We start from the raw sequence: 18,368 nt of genomic DNA on the forward strand, positions 1-18,368 counted from the left end.
TGGGGAATTCTTTGTTCCTCTTTTATATCTACCCATGCAGACTTGTGTACGTTGTATCTCTCTGGGTTTTTTCTCTCATTCTCTGCTTTCCCAAAGAACAGATTCCCTGTACTTTCTTTAGCCTTTTTGAATAACCATTATTCTCCAGTCCCTGTGTCTTTATCAGTGCCATATGCTTTATTTTATCAGTGCCATATGCTTTATTTATGCTTTATCAGTGCCATATGCTTTATTTTCTCCTTTGCAATATTATCCATTCCACAATCAGATGTGAAGAGCTGTGAACAGACTTCCAAATGTAGCCTTACTAGCTTCTTGAGCTAAGAATTCCCAGATCTCACAGTTAATACATTTATATATGCATCTCAGAATGCTATCGGTTTAATTTTAACAGATGTTAACTATTCTGGATCTTACACTTTTATCCACCGTGACTCCTAGTTCCTGCTTTGTTTTTAGTAGCACATGGAAACAACATTGGGTGTATGATGCAGCTCGGTAAAATTTAAAAAGGTTGCACCACTAGAAAAACTGATTACATTCACATTTGGTAAAAATGGGAAAGTGGAATTAGTTTCTAGTGCTAATTGCAAAATTTATTTTGTGACTCATGTATCTAAAAAACTAGAATACCTTTGTTTGCCATGAAATGACTAAGACCTTGCTCTATGGGATCACAGAATCATAGAATATTAGGATTGGAACAGACCGTAGGAGTTCATCTTGTCCAACCCCCTGCTCAAAGCAGGACCAACACTAACTAAATCATCCCAGCCAGGGCTTTGTCAAGCCGGGCTTTAAAAAACTCTAAGGATGGAGATTCCACCACTTCCCTAGGTAACCCATTCCAGTGCTTCACCACCCTCCTAGCAAAAAGAGTTTTTCCCAGTATCCAACCTAGACCTCCCCCACTGCAACATGAGACCATTGCTCTTTATCCTGTCATCTGCCACCACTGAAATCAGCTTAGCTTCATCTTCTTTGGAATCCCCCTTCAGCTAGTTGAAGGCTGCTATCAAATCCCCCCCTCATTCTTCTCTTCTGCAGACTAAATAAGCCAAGTTCCCTCAGCTTCTCCTCATAAGTCATGTGCCCCAGCCCCCTAATAATTTTCATTGCCCTCCGCTGGACTCTCTCCAATTTGTCCACATCCTTTCTGTCGTGGGAGGCCCAAAAATGGGATCTGGTCAGCAGCCATTTTGTTCCAGCATTTTGTCAGCATATGAAAGAGAAGGCACACTGCTTTCATTAATCTAAGATGGTAACTATAGACTGAATGTTTAGGGCTTCTCTGGGTGTATGAAAGACTTAAACTCTATGATGCAACATCTCAGATTCCCCCATTGCTAAACAAAATTGTTTTGACCCTTCTGCCACTTCGCATCCTGCATCTTTGCCTAGGGCTCTTTGGACAGAGTACAGCTCTATTTCACAGCCAAAAAGACACATAGAAACAGAAGATCCCTGTTACGGAGGATGGGACAAGGATAAGGCAGCTGACATTGATATGAAAAGGTTAAGCTGGCTGAAAGAGAAGTGAATGGATCAGGTCAAGAATATCTCTCTGTGTATAAGAGAGACAGAAATATAAGCCATCATCAATAGTGGTTCCAGTGTTCATGCAAACACCACAGCTGTGCGTAGAGACAACAAAGTGGTGTAAGAATGTGTCCCTTTGGTTAACTGTCAGTTGGTGGGGTCAGATATGAAAGTGAATTTAATCAGATAGAAGAGGTCTTCATCTGGAGCCTGGACTCACTGAATGCACACGTCTGTCACAAGCTTGAACGAGGATTCCAGGTCAGGTTAGCCAAAAAAGGAGCCTTCCTGTATCTGCGAAGGGGCTGTGCTAATTACATCTTAGATGTAAGCTTCTCTCTGTAGTGATACTGTTGGTAGTGACCCAAGCTAAGTCAGAAAAGCCCCTGGCACTTTTCTGTTTATTCCCTGCTTTGTTTGAATTGTGCACAGTATCATAGTGGGAAATGAGATTCCAATTCAGACATAATTTGAACTATTTATGAATTTTTTTATACTTGGTATAATAGGACTATTCGTGGTCTTAAACAAGAGCAGAATCATTCTTTATCTTTCTGTTGTAACTTAGTTATCGTGTGTGTTTGGAGGTTTGGCAAGCAATATATATTGAGATACAGGTTGCTAATTTTTTTGTTGGACAGATGAGCACAGAGCCAGCATTCTGTAGTAAGAAAGCTTGAGTTGGATCATGTTTTCAAGCTTTTCTTTGTATTCATGAATACTAGAAACTTCTTGATCCACTGATTATCTTGAACTCTGGAAATTTCATTTTACATGAACTGTCTGGCAATAAATTGTAATCAGAATGGTTGTTTCCTATATACTAAAGATATCTGTAGACAATCTGATATGATATAGTGAGCGCACTCAGATTTCCTTTTACCTTTTTATTGTTAAATAACTACAGGATTCAAAAGATGGCACTATGCCACACTAATTTATACCTAACAGAACACAAAGAGGCTACAGAGACATGAGGGCACTGTGGTCTAGTAAACAGCACATTGCAGCGGGAGTCAGGAGCACTGGGTTCTGTTCCTGATTTTGCTACTGACCAACTGTGTAATCTTGAGAAGTAACTTCTTCTCCTACTCTTTGTTGGGCTTGTCTACTTGGGGGTGGGGCATAGCATAGTTAGTGTGGAATAGCCCCCATGTGGACATTCTTATTCTGCACTTTATGTGGTTTAGGCTAATCCACATCCACCTAAATGACAACAACAGTGCAGAATAAGAATGTCCACATGGAGAGTTAGTGTGGAATAGTGTTACCTATCATCTCTGTGTTCTTTGGGAACCACAGCGCAGTACCCAGCCTGTCTGACTCACAAAAGATCTTCCCCCCAGCCAGCTTCTGCTTGATCAGGCTGATCAGAATAAAGACTTAAAAAAAGCAATGAAAAGGCGGTGGAAGACACACCTAAACATTTCTATGCTTCTAGGTGACTACCTAGACTATTAATCTATAAGTCCAGTAGGACATTCAGGATCTGATCCTAAGCCGGTGAAGCCAATAGAATTGGCTCCAAATCACTGACTAGAGTTTGGATCAGGCTGTCAAATCAACACATCACAGAAGTCTCAGAAAGGAAGAGGAATTGATTGGAAAGATAATTAAAGTAAAAACTGATGGTGAGGTTGATTCCAACTATGACCAAATGAAGTGACGTATGGTTGAACAGCAGCCCAAATATCTCTCAGTAAAGCCAAGTTAAGATGATGGTCCTATGCACACCCCACATGAGGTCCCTATAGCAACATCCCACAATATGGCCCTCCTCCCATGTCAAGGCCCCACCTCTACTTGGGGTGGCAGCAGGTTTCATAGTAAACATGAAAGGGGCAGTTTGCATCTCTTGGAGCTTTTTTGGGATGTCTGCAATCTCAATCAGATGCTACAGTTTGAGTTGGATCATGTTTTCAAGCTTTTCTTTGTATTCATGAATACTAGAAATTTTTTTTAAATGAAAGCTGAGATTCCTCAAACAAAAGTGGAGGCCTTATGCACAGGCTTATCCATTCAGCATTGTGCCTATTGGATAGAGTATGGAAGTTGGACTCAGGAGACAAGAGTTCTATTCCCAGCTCTGACACTGGCCTGCTAGGTGACTGAATAAACCAGTTCCCCCACCTTGTGCCACAGTTTCACCATCTGTAAAATGGGGATAATGATACTGATCTCCTCTGTAAAATGCTTTAAGATCTACTGATTAAAAGCACTATCAGAGAGGTAGGTATCATCATTGTAAGTACCTGTAGCTTAATCTGACCCCATCAGAAATTGTATTTTCATTATGGTGTGTCTGTGAGCTCCATGCACTTGGATCCAGCAGGACAGTATTTCAAACTATGTTCGTTGACTATCACTGCTTGCAGAAGAGCATCCTGGAGGTTGCTTGAAAAGTTCACAAGCAATGTTTATTTGGGCTAAACAAGTGCATTACATCTGAAGTGTTTATTTGCATTGAGAATTGTCATTTATTTGCTTCAACGTGTAAGTGATTTGCATGTGTAGGTTTTTCCCTGTTATTCACATATCAAACAGAGAACTGTTAAATTTTAAATGGGGGGGGGGGCACAGTCAGAGAATCACAGCCCCATTAATTTTAAACAAGTAGCGGTAACTAAAGAAGTGTGGGGAATAAAGGTTTCATATGCGTATGGCTTAGTCTAGAGAGCTCTGCAGAATTCCAGTTTTTAATCATGGTGTGCCAGGGACATATAGAAATAAAGACAAGGAAATTGAAGGGGGAAGAAAGTAACTATCACAAATTGAAAATAATAATTATATGATGGTGATAGTGAGCTGTTGGCAACAAGGTTTAATTGGAAACTGTTATTTTACATAATAGGTTTTACCGACCTTGTTTAGTTTAATCAGTCAGCACTAGCTAAAATGACAGCAATAAAGAGCAGCTGTGAGTTTGATCCAATGCCCAGTGAAGTAAATATACTCCCATTGACATCAATAGGTTTTGGATCAGGCTCTTTTATGAAGGGTTTTGGATAGGATTTTCTGATTGTTGTTTTCTCATTACACAGTATTAAAACATACATGTCTGTGGGGAAAGTTGTATTATTTGCTTAGCATGCTTCAAGGAGAACAAAGATAATGAAATTAAACCTAAAAATAACTATTTTTTCAGGGTAGAGGTTGCAGCTATTTTCAGCAACAAAGATTTTATTTTGGAAACATCAGTGAGTCAACAGGGATTAATATCCTGCCACATTTGGATGTAAGAGCTATGTATGACTTGCAAAAATGCATGCGAAAAAATTTAATTTCTGCTTCAAAATAACTCAGAGGCAGAAAAACAGGGTATTTGTGAGTTTTTGCCAACAAATTGCTCTAGGCTTGGGACCTTGTTATGAAGTCTGAAGCAAATTTTTATGGTTAAGAAAAAGTTATAAATCCCTGTAATTATGGGTTCATAAAGGAAACCCTGACAGACCCTTAACTACAGCAGTGAGAACAAAAGACACTATAATACATATTAATATATCACCTTAGAAAATATAATTGTGAAGTAATTAGGCATGAGGCTCACTAACTACAACATGTTTTCCATGAGAACAGTGAAAGCAATATTAAGATTAATTTTAAATTAACTGGAAAACCATTGACAGGGCTCTGCAGTGCAGTAAAATATTGTGTGTTCTTGAAAAGCTTGCTCCATTAGCTCCGAGGCCTTGGACTACATATAGTGACATCTCAAAAGCTGTGCAGGAGGAATGTAAAAATACATCCCACATTGCTGTCTAGCTCTCAGGATTGTCCAGTCCTTTGGTTAGAGAGAGATCACTTCCTGCAGTAACATGCTATCCATAGCAACATCTCTCTGCAAGGCAGACTTTAACAGAACTCCACAAATCAGACTGGAGTAGTTCCATACAAGTCAATATACAGGATGCAGCCTGAGGAACTGGCCCTCTGTTCATGGAGTATCCAGGACATGGTGTTGCTAAACTTTTTTTTGACAATCTCTTCCTTTCCACTCACCTGATACTTCAGTCATTGTTGTCAGACCCCAGAGCAGTAAAGAAAGATACCTTTCCTAGAATATTACCAATATCTATAATCCAGTTCAGTCTGAATTTGTGTTAGGGTCCTAAAGTGAAATGGATGTAATCTGCAGTACAAATAAGTTGTCATTAGGTAACTTGAAAAGTTTCATCCCTTAGTTGTTTCATTTGGGGAAGGGGAGTGTCATGCAAAATGTGCTGTAGTTCCAGTTCGCTTAGGTTTGCATTCATAAGTTTTGCTTTGGGTGGAGGCTGCTGATTTTATGGCGTCTTCCACTGAACAGTGGGAAATTGTGAATAATGAAAAGCATCAATCCTCACAAAAGGTTTATGGACTTTAGCCAGCATTGTGGGAAGCTGGCTCTTTCCTGTTGCTTAGTTACCCCTGAGTGTGAGGGCCTGGACTCCTCACCAGTTACTTCTGTAGAAGTGGCCTTGATAATTTAGTTGTCCTCTAGAGATCAGTAACAGGGACATTAATAGCTTCAAAAGACGAAAGTGCTGAAGGCCAGATTGTGTCTTCCCCCATGCAGGAGCCGGGTACAAGTAGTCCTTATACCCAGAAAGCACATGAACTGGGTGAAGCTAGTATCCCCAGCAATGCTTGCCTTACCAGGTTAGATAAAGAACACAGCAAATCACAGAGCATGCGGTGGGGAAAGTACATGCTGTCTAGCAGCCAAGAGAGTTCCAGAGCGCACTGTGTGAGACACAAGAATTCCCAGTTCTCAGTGGGACAATGGACCACCTGACCACCACAAGGCTTTCTGAAAGCCCTAAAGGGATTAGAGTACATGATATAAGTTTACAAGAATTACTTTCCAAAGGCAGGATTGCTGATTTCGGATAAATGTTGGTATGAGGGCTGCTATCTTGGCAGTCACCAGATCTCAAACTGGGAACCTCCAGAACTAAAAGCTTATGCTTTTACAGGATGAGCTAAAGTACGATTGAGATGGGACTGTAACAGGCTCATACCCTCTGTGGACCAGGCACATAAGGGCACCTGTAATATGCACGGACCAGTGGGTTACATGGTAGACTTTGTCCTGCTAGAAAGAGGATTAAATAGACTTTTCTTGGAAAATGGTTTTGGATCTTCCTTGAAACCCGTGTGACCAAAAAAAAAAAAAGTAAGTTTCAATTTAGAGAGGGTTAAGTGAAGAAGAGATAATTTAAGAATAATTTGTTGTTGGGTTCTATAAGAATCTACAAGTAAACAGGTAACTAATAATCACAGCTAGGCGTGGCAGAATTCACGGTTGAGGTGGGTTGAGGGAACCATTGCTGTGGTCCCTTGTGGCATGTAATAGTTTAGAAAGTTTAGTGTCCTTTTTCTTTTGTAGAGAAGCAAAGTGTGTGTTGTAAATGGCTTGTCTAGTTTTAGTAAAGTCCAGCCATGAGGAAGTTTGTGTGGAAGGTTGGTTTTTTATGAGAGTATCCATTTTTGAGAGCTCATTCTTAATCTTTCCCTGTTTGCTGTAGAGGATGTTGATCAGGTGATTCCGCAGTTTCTTTGAGAGCGTGTGGCACAAGCTGTCAGCATAGTCTGTGTGGTATGTAGATTGTAATGGATTTTTTACCTTCAGTCCTTTTGGTACGAAGTCCATCTGTTTGCATTTGGAAGGGAAGATGATGTCTGTCTGTATCTGTACAAGTTAGGACCCATGGAAAAGAAGCCCTTGAGGAATTCCACCATGATTTCAACAATTTCCATCCCACCATCAACCTCAGCCTGGTCCAGTCCGCACAAGAGATCCACTTCCTGGACACTACAGTGCTAATAAATGATGGTCACATAAACACCACCCTATACCGGAAACCTACTGACCGCTATTCCTACCTACATGCCTCCAGCTTTCACCCTGACCACACCACACGATCCATCGTCTACAGCCAAGCTCTGTGATACAACCGCATTTGCTCCAACCCCTCAGACAGAGACAAACACCTACAAGATCTCTATCAAGCATTGTTGCAACTACAGTACCCACCTGCAGAAGTGAAGAAACAGATTGACAGAGCCAGAAGAGTTCCCAGAAGTCACCTACTACAGGACAGGCCTAACAAAGAAAATAACAGAACGCCACTAGCCGTCACCTTCAGCCCCCAACTAAAACCCCTCCAACACATTATTAAGGATCTACAACCTATCCTGAAGGATGATCCAACACTCTCACAAATCTTGGGAGACAGGCCAGTCCTTGCCTACAGACAGCCCCCCAACCTGAAGCAAATACTCACCAGCAACCACATACCACACAACAGAACCACTAACCCAAGAACCTATCCTTGCAACAAAGCCCGTTGCCAACTGTGCCCACATATCTATTCAGGGGACACCATCACAGGACCTAATAACATCAGCCACACTATCAGAGGCTTGTTCACCTGCACATCCACCAATGTGATATATGCCATCATGTGCCAGCAATGCCCCCCTGCCATGTATATTGGTCAAACTGGACAGTCTCTACGTAAAAGAATAAATGGACACAAATCAGATGTCAAGAATTATAACATTCATAAACCAGTCGGAGAACACTTCAATCTCTCTGGTCACGCGATTACAGATATGAAAGTTGCTATATTACAACAAAAAAACTTCAAATCCAGACTCCAGCGAGAAACTGTTGAATGGGAATTCATTTGCAAATTGGATACAATTAACTTAGGCTTGAATAGAGACTGGGAATGGCTAAGTCATTATGCAAGGTAACCTATTTCCCCTTGTTTTTTCCTACCCCCCCCCTCCTCAGACGTTCTTGTTAAACCCTGGATTTGTGCTGGAAATGGCCCACCTTGATTATCATACACATTGTAAGGAGAGTGATCACTTTAGATAAGCTATTACCAGCAGGAGAGTGGGGTGGGAGGAGGTATTTTTTCATGCTTTGTGTGTGTATAAAAAGATCTTCTACACTTTCCACAGTATGCATCCGATGAAGTGAGCTGTAGCTCACGAAAGCTTATGCTCAAATAAATTGGTTAGTCTCTAAGGTGCCACAAGTACTCCTTTTCTTTTAGTTAGAACAGAGTTCTTCTGGATCACCGCCCTGTACTTATCTCTGAACAATGCAATTTGGAAAGGTGAATTGCTGAATATGTTAGCTGGGAGATAAATTCGAAGTATATCATTCCTCCTGAATATGCCTGTGTTTGTCTTGACAATGGCAGACACACGAGTCTTGCCTTTGTCTTGCACCATGACAAGTGTTGTGCCACCTTTGACCATCTCGTTTTACCCTCACCCAGACACCAAGGTCCACTGGCAGCATTCTTTCAAAGGGGAAAACTGGATGCATTGTTTCTTTTGTCATCCTGTTTCAAATGTGGCTATTGTGTCTGAAGTTGGTCATATAGAGAACAAACAGCATCCATGGCTGTCAACTGCCTCCCCATCCCTCCCCCATTAACTGTGGATGATGACAGTTGCAGTTTCCCCTACAATAGACTAAATCTAGATCTGGTTCATCTCATGCCACATTCTGAAACAACTAGGAACTGAGTGATTGCCAGGGCAGAAGTACTCCGGCACTCAGTGAGCAGGGAGAGAAGGGAACAGGCACAATGCAGGGTAGGTAGAGCTAAGAGGAGTCACTGATTCCCATTCTCCCTAGGAGCCCAACATAGGAGGATTTCAGAGGATTCAGCAGGAGTCCATGCAACCGCTACGTGATATGTTGCTGAACAAAGACAGAGTGAAGAGAGTTCCACCTACAGGCCTGGCAGCGTAACAGCAACCACATGCTTATGCACCATACGCAGCTGTAGCTTTGGATATATGCAGTTCACGTTAAAGTTATATAGATAGTCACAAAAAGTAGAAAAATTATAATATATATAGAAAGTCAGATTCTGTAGAATTGATGACATTGGCCCTACTTGCACTGGAAAGCTTCTTACTAGCCCTGGGCAACTCAGATTACGCAATGCCGAAAAGTATCTTAAAGGCACCAATTTCACAAGAAATTCGATGTATTTTTTCAGCATATTTTTGCTTCAAATTGTCATGGCTAAAGAGGAAAAACTTCAAGTCTTTATCATGAAAGTCTTCACAAAGATAAATCCTGCCTAAAAGCTTATTACCAAGGGCCTGGCACATCAGCACAGAATGGTAGAGATATGATGGTTGGCTTGATCATCGTAGGAAAATTAAAGTGACCATGTCAATACGCATGTATCCTTTGAATTTATGTAACTGCATAGATTTTATTTTCCACTGCATGCATCTGATGAAGTGGGTTTTAGCCCACGAAAGCTTATGCTCAAATAAATTTGTTAGTCTCTAAGGTGCCTCAAGTACTCCCCATTCTTTTTGCTGATACAGACTAACATGGCTGCTATTCTGAATATCTAGTGGAAAAGCCTTGCACAAACAGGACACTTTCTCCCAACACATTCTCTGCTCCCACAGCTTTGCTGACACTATGCAAGCAGAGTAAGACACCACTACAGCAAAGGTCCCCATTACCATCTTCCTGATGTTTGACAGAGAGGTTGTGTCTTGAGAAATGCTTTATATACTTAGAACCTTCAGTAACTGTGTCAATGACCTTGTTAAACTATTCTGGTTGATTCACCAAATCCCTGTGATGTATTATCAGGTTTAGAAATGGGCTCAGAATCTAGTAGCTCCACCCAAATTGCTTCTAAAACAGAGGCAAGATGTTGGTGAATGAAATGGTGAAAAGGAGCTGGCAGATGAGCTGAATATGCTTGCTAATTTCATGTGTATGTTGCTAATGATTTTGGTCCATCAACACTGGCCATGATATATGATTTCCTGCTTAAGCCATGCAAGTGTTAAGAAGACACAATGTGCTGAAAATTGAAGTTTTAAAGTGTAAATATTGGGGATAACGAGAGCAAGAACCATCTGTTTCCTGACTTTCTGAAGCCACATAATCCACTAGTTGCTGCAGCATTGTGCTGCAGGATTTAAAGTTCTACATTTAAAATATGACAGGTTTCAGAGTAGCAGCCGTGTTAGTCTGTATTCGCAAAAAGAAAAGGAGGACTTGTGGCACCTTAGAGACTAACCAATTTATTTGAGCATAAGCTTTTGTGAGCTATGGCTCACTTCATCGGATGCATACTGTGGAAAGTACAGAAGATCTTTTTATACACACAAACCATGAAAAAATGGGTGTTTACCACTACAAAAGATTTTCTCTCCCCCCACCCCACTCTCCTGTTGGTAATAGCTTATCTAAAATGATCACTCTCCTTACAATGTGTATGATAATCAAGGTGGGCCATTTCCAGCACGAATCCAGGTTTTCTCACCACCCCCCACAAACCCACTCTCCTCTTGGAATAGCTTATCTAAAGTGATCACTCTCCTTACAATGTGTATGATAATCAAGGTGGGCCATTTCCAGAACAAATCCAGGGTTTAACAAGAACGTCTTGTTTTTTCCTAACCCCCTCCCCCGACCTTGTTTTTTCCCAGCCCCCTAGACGTTCTTGATAAACCCTGGATTTGTGCTGGAAATGGCCCACCTTGATCATCATACACATTGTAAGGAGAGTGATCACTTTAGATAAGCTATTACCAGCAGGAGAGTGGGGTGGGGGGAGAGAAAACCTTTTGTAGTGGTAAACACCCATTTTTTCATGATTTGTGTGTATAAAAAGATCTTCCGTACTTTCCACAGTATGCATCCGATGAAGTGAGCTGTAGCTCACGAAAGCTTATGCTCAAATAAATTGGTTAGTCTCTAAGGTGCCACAAGTACTCCTTTTCTTTTTAAATTTAAAATATGTTGCCCTATAAACTTAACAGTTAAAATGGCCAATCCTATGCATTTTAACAGAAGCAGTTGGTTAATGTTCTTCTTCCACATCTGGCAACGTTCAGACTTGCAACATTATTCTATCTGGTGCAGCATTTAGTCATTCACCAACATAAGCATGTCCAGCAGTGAAAGCACAGCAAAGGTGTGGAATGGGCTGACTGGAATGTACCTTATGCAAAATATCAGGGTGTGACCACTCAGCAGCTCCTTCACGAATTAGAGTAGGAAGAGAGCAGCTGAGGTGCAGCAAAGGGGCCAGGGTATGGGCAGCCTGACCAAGGGGTTAGCATCAGGCACAGACTAAGATGACATTTACCAGGAACCAGGCCAGATTGGAACACCAGAAGATCACAATGGACAGACAAATCAGAGTGCAGGTATCAAGAATCAGTTACCAAGATTCAGGATTCAAGGTGGTTAGATTCAGGTAGCAGGACTGGAAAACAGGATCAGAAGGCAGGTAAACACCACACCAACTGTCCACAACATGGTGAAACCCAATCATACAAATTATTTCCAGTTTCCTCTTCTGACTTAAATAGGGGCTTCAGCCCAGTCAGGAGCCTTGGAACTCTGCCAGTCAGAGTGTAGGGGCAGGACTTGAGCCGCCGGTTAGGTTTCATGGATCCCAGTCCCAGCTACTGTTTGTGAACTGCTGGGTGGAGAAACAGAAAGTGATAAGTAGCACAATCCCATGGAGCTGGGTTCAAAACCTCGCAGAGCCTGACAATATGTTAGTAAATGTACAGCTGTGTAAGCCACCCTGATGGACTAAGTTATTCCTCCCTTTGAGGAATGGAATATGTTTTGAGCTGGTTTCAGAGTAAAGGTAAATATTAATACTACATTTACCAAATGTTCCTGTGTCTGTTTGGGGGCATTATGCTTGTTTCTTGGCACGTGCCTACACACAAATAGAATCAGAGGATGAGAGGAACTTTTTTTACAGACAGGAGAGGACATGCCCCAAATCAGGAACTGACCCAAAGACAAGAGATGGTTTCTTCAGAAAGTTTCAAGGACTGAAACCTGAAAAGCCAACAGTAAGATCTCAGAAACTTGAATGCAAACCACTTTAATGGGGGAATTGCAATTAATGCTGAGCATGCACTAGGAAAGTGTCATATGACAGAGTCACCCTAAGGGCTAGAAGGGGACAACCCAGATCTAAAGGTGATATATAAACTGCTCTACTCCAGGAGTAGTTCTTGGATGCACTTTGACATAGGAACACCCCTGGAGTTAGAATACCTCCTCTGCTTCCTCTTTGCTTCTGGAGACAGTAATTTCTTCCTGGCTTACACCAGCTGTAAATTATAACACCTCCCTCTTCCATCAGCTCAGCTGCCCTAACCAGCAAGAAGATGCTTGACTGCATCCACTCTCTGCCCACTTGCTTGAAGAGGAGGGAATACACCATCACACTGTACCTGCTTATTTTTACCCACAAGGACTTTGACATCAAGCACCAAATTCTACTATTGTGTACAGAGATGTAAATCTGGAGCTTCTGTTAACTGCAGTGGATTTACACCTACATAAATGAGATCAGGATTTGACCCTAAGAAAATACCAGCTCTGGGAAAGAGAGGGAAGAAAGAATCTGTGGATTAGTGATCTGTATTTGTGCTAGGCAATAGGGTCCTCATTTTTGTCTTGGACTCCAAGGCACTATTGCAATGCAAATAATAATGAGATTGACACCTAAACTGGATCAGTAACATGACAAAATGATTGAACTACTTATACTGCAGATCAATAGGTGAGACGGGCATGGTGGAGCCAGGTTGATACAGAAGTTTTTTGCATTGGAAAACCAAGACATCTTTTTTCAAACTGCCTATTGTTGACACTGAGAAGTAGAGAGGTAGGAAAAAGAACAAGAGAAGAAGTTAACTTGTGCAGTGGATGCTTTGCACTTGACTTGAAATGGCTACAGAGACCAGAATAAAGACACATGTCATGCTGCTTAAGAAACTGACTCACCATGAATAATGTAGTGGTTACTCAGAAAGAGTAGAGTTTGTGATTGGTTGTTTGCCCCTTCTGAGAGGCCACCTGATGTACTGGGATTTCACTGAGCCTCCCCTGCTCAATCAGCCTGGGTTCACTCTCCCTGTTTTGCTGAATTAGGCTCTCCGGCCTCTTGCAGCACACACACACAGGTAGGGCCACACCTCACTGTAGACACAGACTGAAGTCAGCTCTGTGTGATAGGACTCCCCCAGCACTCAGGTGTACACCCCTTTTGGGAGATAAACCCAAAATAATACTGTCTTGCACTGTATAGAAATATCTGCACAGCACAAGCTCATAAAAATCTGCCCTCTTCCTCAATGTGAAGAGAGATGTGCACAACTTCTTGCCCCCCGTTAGAAATTACATAAACTGGGTTTAATAATAAACAAAATAAGTGTATTAACTACAAAAGGTAGATTTTAAGTGGTTAAAGGAATAGCAAGCAGAACAAAGCAGTCTACCTTAGTAAATAAACAAAAGCCACAAACTGAGCTTATCACACTAGACAGGTAGGATACAAATTAGCAAATTCTCACTCTGAATGATAAACAGCCTGGCAGATTCTTAAGGCACAGGTTTTGTTTGTTTGTTTGGGTTTTTTTTGTTTGTTTTTTTATACACACTAAAAATCCTTCCAGCCTGGGACCATCACTTCCCACAAGTCAGTCTTTGTTCCTCAGGTGATTTCAGGTGTGTTGTTCTAGGAAGAGTGAGGAGCACTCATGTTCTCATTGTCCCTCTTTTATATCTTCCCCCCACTTGCTGGAAAGCTTTTTTGCTGTGACCTGAGTCAAACAGTTCCCATTGTGTAGAGCTATCTCTGAGAGGTGTCTATTGCACACAGTTCCTGGGGTGATCCTTATGCTTGTGTGCATTTCTTCAATAATCGACTAACATTGTCTGGCCTCATCCAACGTAGCACATTTGAAATACAGAGACATGGTCAATATTCCCAGCTTTAGATACAATACATGCATACAAATTGGATACACGCATTCAGTAAATTATAACCTTTCCAATGATATCTTACAAAATCCATCTTGCATAAAGTATATCTTAGAATCATAGAATATCAGGGTTGGAAGGGACCCCTGAAGGTCATCTAGTCCAACCCCCTGCTCGAAGCAGGACCAATTCCCAGTTAAATCATCCCAGCCAGGGCTTTGTCAAGCCTGACCTTAAAAACCTCTAAGGAAGGAGATTCTACCACCTCCCTAGGTAATGCATTCCAGTGTTTCACCACCCTCTTAGTGAAAAAGTTTTTCCGAATATCCAATCTAAACCTCCCCCACTGCAACTTGAGACCATTACTCCTCGTTCTGTCATCTGCTACCATTGAGAACAGTCTAGAGCCATCCTCTTTGGAACCCCCTTTCAGGTAGTTGAAAGCAGCTATCAAATCCCCCCTCATTCTTCTCTTCTGCAGGCTAAACAATCCCAGCTCCCTCAGCCTCTCCTCATAACTCATGTGTTCTAGACCCCTAATCATTTTTGTTGCCCTTCGCTGGACTCTCTCCAATTTATCCACATCCTTCTTGTAGTGTGGGGCCCAAAACTGGACACAGTACTCCAGATGAGGCCTCACCAATGTCGAATACAGGGGAACGATCACGTCCCTCGATCTGCTCGCTATGCCCCTACTTATACATCCCAAAATGCCATTGGCCTTCTTGGCAACAAGGGCACACTGCTGACTCATATCCAGCTTCTCGTCCACTGTCACCCCTAGGTCCTTTTCCGCAGAACTGCTGCCTAGCCATTCGGTCCCTAGTCTGTAGCTGTGCATTGAGTTCTTCCGTCCTAAGTGCAGGACCCTGCACTTATCCTTATTGAACCTCATCAGATTTCTTTTGGCCCAATCCTTCAATTTGTCTAGGTCCTTCTGTATCCTATCCCTCCCCTCCAGCGTATCTACCACTCCTCCCAGTTTAGTATCATCCGCAAATTTGCTGAGAGTGCAATCCACACCATCCTCCAGATCATTTATGAAGATATTGAACAAAACCGGCCCCAGGACCGACCCTTGGGGCACTCCACTTGATACCAGCTGCCAACTAGACATGGAGCCATTGATCACTACCCGTTGAGCCCGACAATCTAGCCAGCTTTCTACCCACCTTATAGTGCATTCATCCAGCCCATACTTCCTTAACTTGCTGACAAGAATACTGTGGGAGACCGTGTCAAAAGCTTTGCTAAAGTCAAGAAACAATACATCCACTGCTTTCCCTTCATCCACAGAACCAGTAATCTCATCATAAAAGGCGATTAGATTAGTCAGGCATGACCTTCCCTTGGTGAATCCATGCTGGCTGTTCCTGATCACTTTCCTCTCATGCAAGTGCTTCAGGATTGATTCTTTGAGGACCTGCTCCATGATTTTTCCAGGGACTGAGGTGAGGCTGACTGGCCTGTAGTTCCCAGGATCCTCCTTCTTCCCTTTTTTAAAGATGGGCACTACATTAGCCTTTTTCCAGTCATCCGGGACTTCCCCGGTTCGCCACGAGTTTTCAAAGATAATGGCCAATGGCTCTGCAATCACAGCCGCCAATTCCTTCAGCACTCTCGGATGCAACTCGTCCGGCCCCATGGACTTGTGCACATCCAGCTTTTCTAAATAGTCCCTAACCACCTCTATCTCCACAGAGGGCTGGCCATCTCTTCCCCATTTTGTGATGCCCAGCGCAGCAGTCTGGGAGCTGACCTTATTAGTGAAGACAAAGGCAAAAAAAGCATTGAGTACATTAGCTTTTTCCACATCCTCTGTCACTAGGTTGCCTCCCTCATTCAGTAAGGGGCCCACACTTTCCTTGGCTTTCTTCTTGTTGCCAACATACCTGAAGAAACTCTTCTTGTTACTCTTGACATCTCTTGCTAGCTGCAGCTCCAGGTGCGATTTGGCCCTCCTGATATCATTCCTACATGCCCGAGCAATATTTTTATACTCTTCCCTGGTCATATGTCCAACCTTCCACTTCTTGTAAGCTTCTTTTTTATGTTTAAGGTCCGCTAGGATTTCACTATTAAGCCAAGCTGGTCGCCTGCCATATTTACTATTCTTTCGACTCATCGGGATGGTTTGTCCCTGTAACCTCAACAGGGATTCCTTGAAATACAGCCAGCTCTCCTGGACTCCTTTCCCCTTCAAGTTAGTCTTAGCTATACTATATTCATATCAGAACCATATTTCTATGCAGAATATGGGGTGTAACGTCACAGAGTTCACCTGCATTTTTGCAATTAATAGTTGTTCGATGACAGGCCCTGTGGTATAAGTAGACAGGAAATACTGCAAGAAAGAAAAGGTTGTTTAAAAAACAAATTCTGGATATGCTTAATAGGCATGTCCATCCCCTCCCCCTTGTCCCCAGCCCCCATGACAAAGTGATAGCAATGACTGCAGCTGTTTTCTCTATATTGCCCAATGACTAACCTAAAAATGGCCATATCTGCCATAATAGTTAACTGTGTAAAATAGATAGATGTATGGGCATCTGGAAGGAAAGCCTGGCTGAATGTGAGCCACCTCTAAGAGGCAGCAAGGGCATTATGGGTCTGAACACTTACAACAGAGCTACAATTGGCTCGTTTGCAATGGAATTATTCTTATTACAAGGAATAAAGCCTGTGGATTCCATCTATTTGAAAAAGTCATTAGGTTTTGTTTAAAACAAGCACCCTCCCTTAGCATGGACTATTCCCATCTCCCAGGTGGCCCTGGCTGGCACTGTTGTTCCTTCTGCTTCCTTGTCACGCTATTCATTTATGAGCAGGTTCTCTCCCTTAGCACTGACTGGTGCAGTCTCCATCATCCAGGCCTCTCCTATTTCCTGAGGGTGTTTTGGGACACTCAGAGGACATACACCTGTATTTGCAGCTAAAGGTAGCTTTGTGCTTATCTGCTTTGATCCCTGATTTGGTCTCAAGTACATCCATGCTGCCTATATTTGTGTCTTGTGTTGTGTTGAGATTTAGGCTTGGTATACACGGACACTTTATACTGGCATAGATATGTCAGTCGCGGTGTGAAAAAAATCACACACCGACCAACACAGCTCACGAACCCCCTTCCCGCAAGTAGACACAGCTATGCCAGCAGAAGAGTGATTCTGGTATCATAGCTAATGTTGTTCAGGGAGGTGGTGTTCTACACTGACAGAAAAACTCCTTCTGGCAGTATAAGCTGCATCTACACTAGGGGGCTATGCTGACATAGCTGTGCCAACATAGGCTTTGTAGTGTAGGTATCTTAAAATTTAGATTGACCTAGTTACATTATTCAGAGCCGTGAAAATGTTTGCACCCTGTGCAATATCGTTAGGTTGATCTACCCCACCGTGTAGGCATGGCTAGGGCGGTAGGAGAAATAGCTACCACTTCTTGGAGAGGTGGATTAACTACATCAGTGGCAAAAAACCCTTCCATTTATGTAGAAAGCACCACTCTATGGTGCTAGAGTGGCATAACTGCAGGACCACAGCTGTGCCATTGTCGCGGCTGAAGTGTAAATACACCCATAGCCTCAGAAAACTGCCTTGTCCCCATTCGTTGGCTGAGAAGAAAATGTATATTATGTGGGTGCTGCTAAATTTAACACCATACATAGTTTACAGAGACAAAAAGCTAGAATGTAGAAAGTCCTCACCAAAAAAGATGTGGCCGGATTCTCTCCTCAGCCCTCCTCAAGTCAGTGGAGGAGGGTGGAGTATATGAAGGAGCCACTACCAGTCCTTGATTCCCGGGCTGGCCCTGCATCCCTTGAAACGTGGAGCCGCTGCTGGGAAACTAAATTGTGACTCTGGTGGAGGGCATTACCCAAGCACTGCCAAATGGAGGAACCAGGCAGCAGCACAGCTGTGCCAGCAGCAAGTTTCCAACAACAGTCGAATTCTATGCGAGGCATTTTCAGCTGTATTATAGCCCCTTGGTGCTACCTGTGTGGTAGTTTAGAGCTACTGTAGATATTTTTTCACCGTTAAAAAAAGAA

Source organism: Lepidochelys kempii, chromosome 5 (genome assembly GCF_965140265.1).
Source record: "Lepidochelys kempii isolate rLepKem1 chromosome 5, rLepKem1.hap2, whole genome shotgun sequence".
Taxonomy (NCBI): domain Eukaryota; kingdom Metazoa; phylum Chordata; order Testudines; family Cheloniidae; genus Lepidochelys; species Lepidochelys kempii.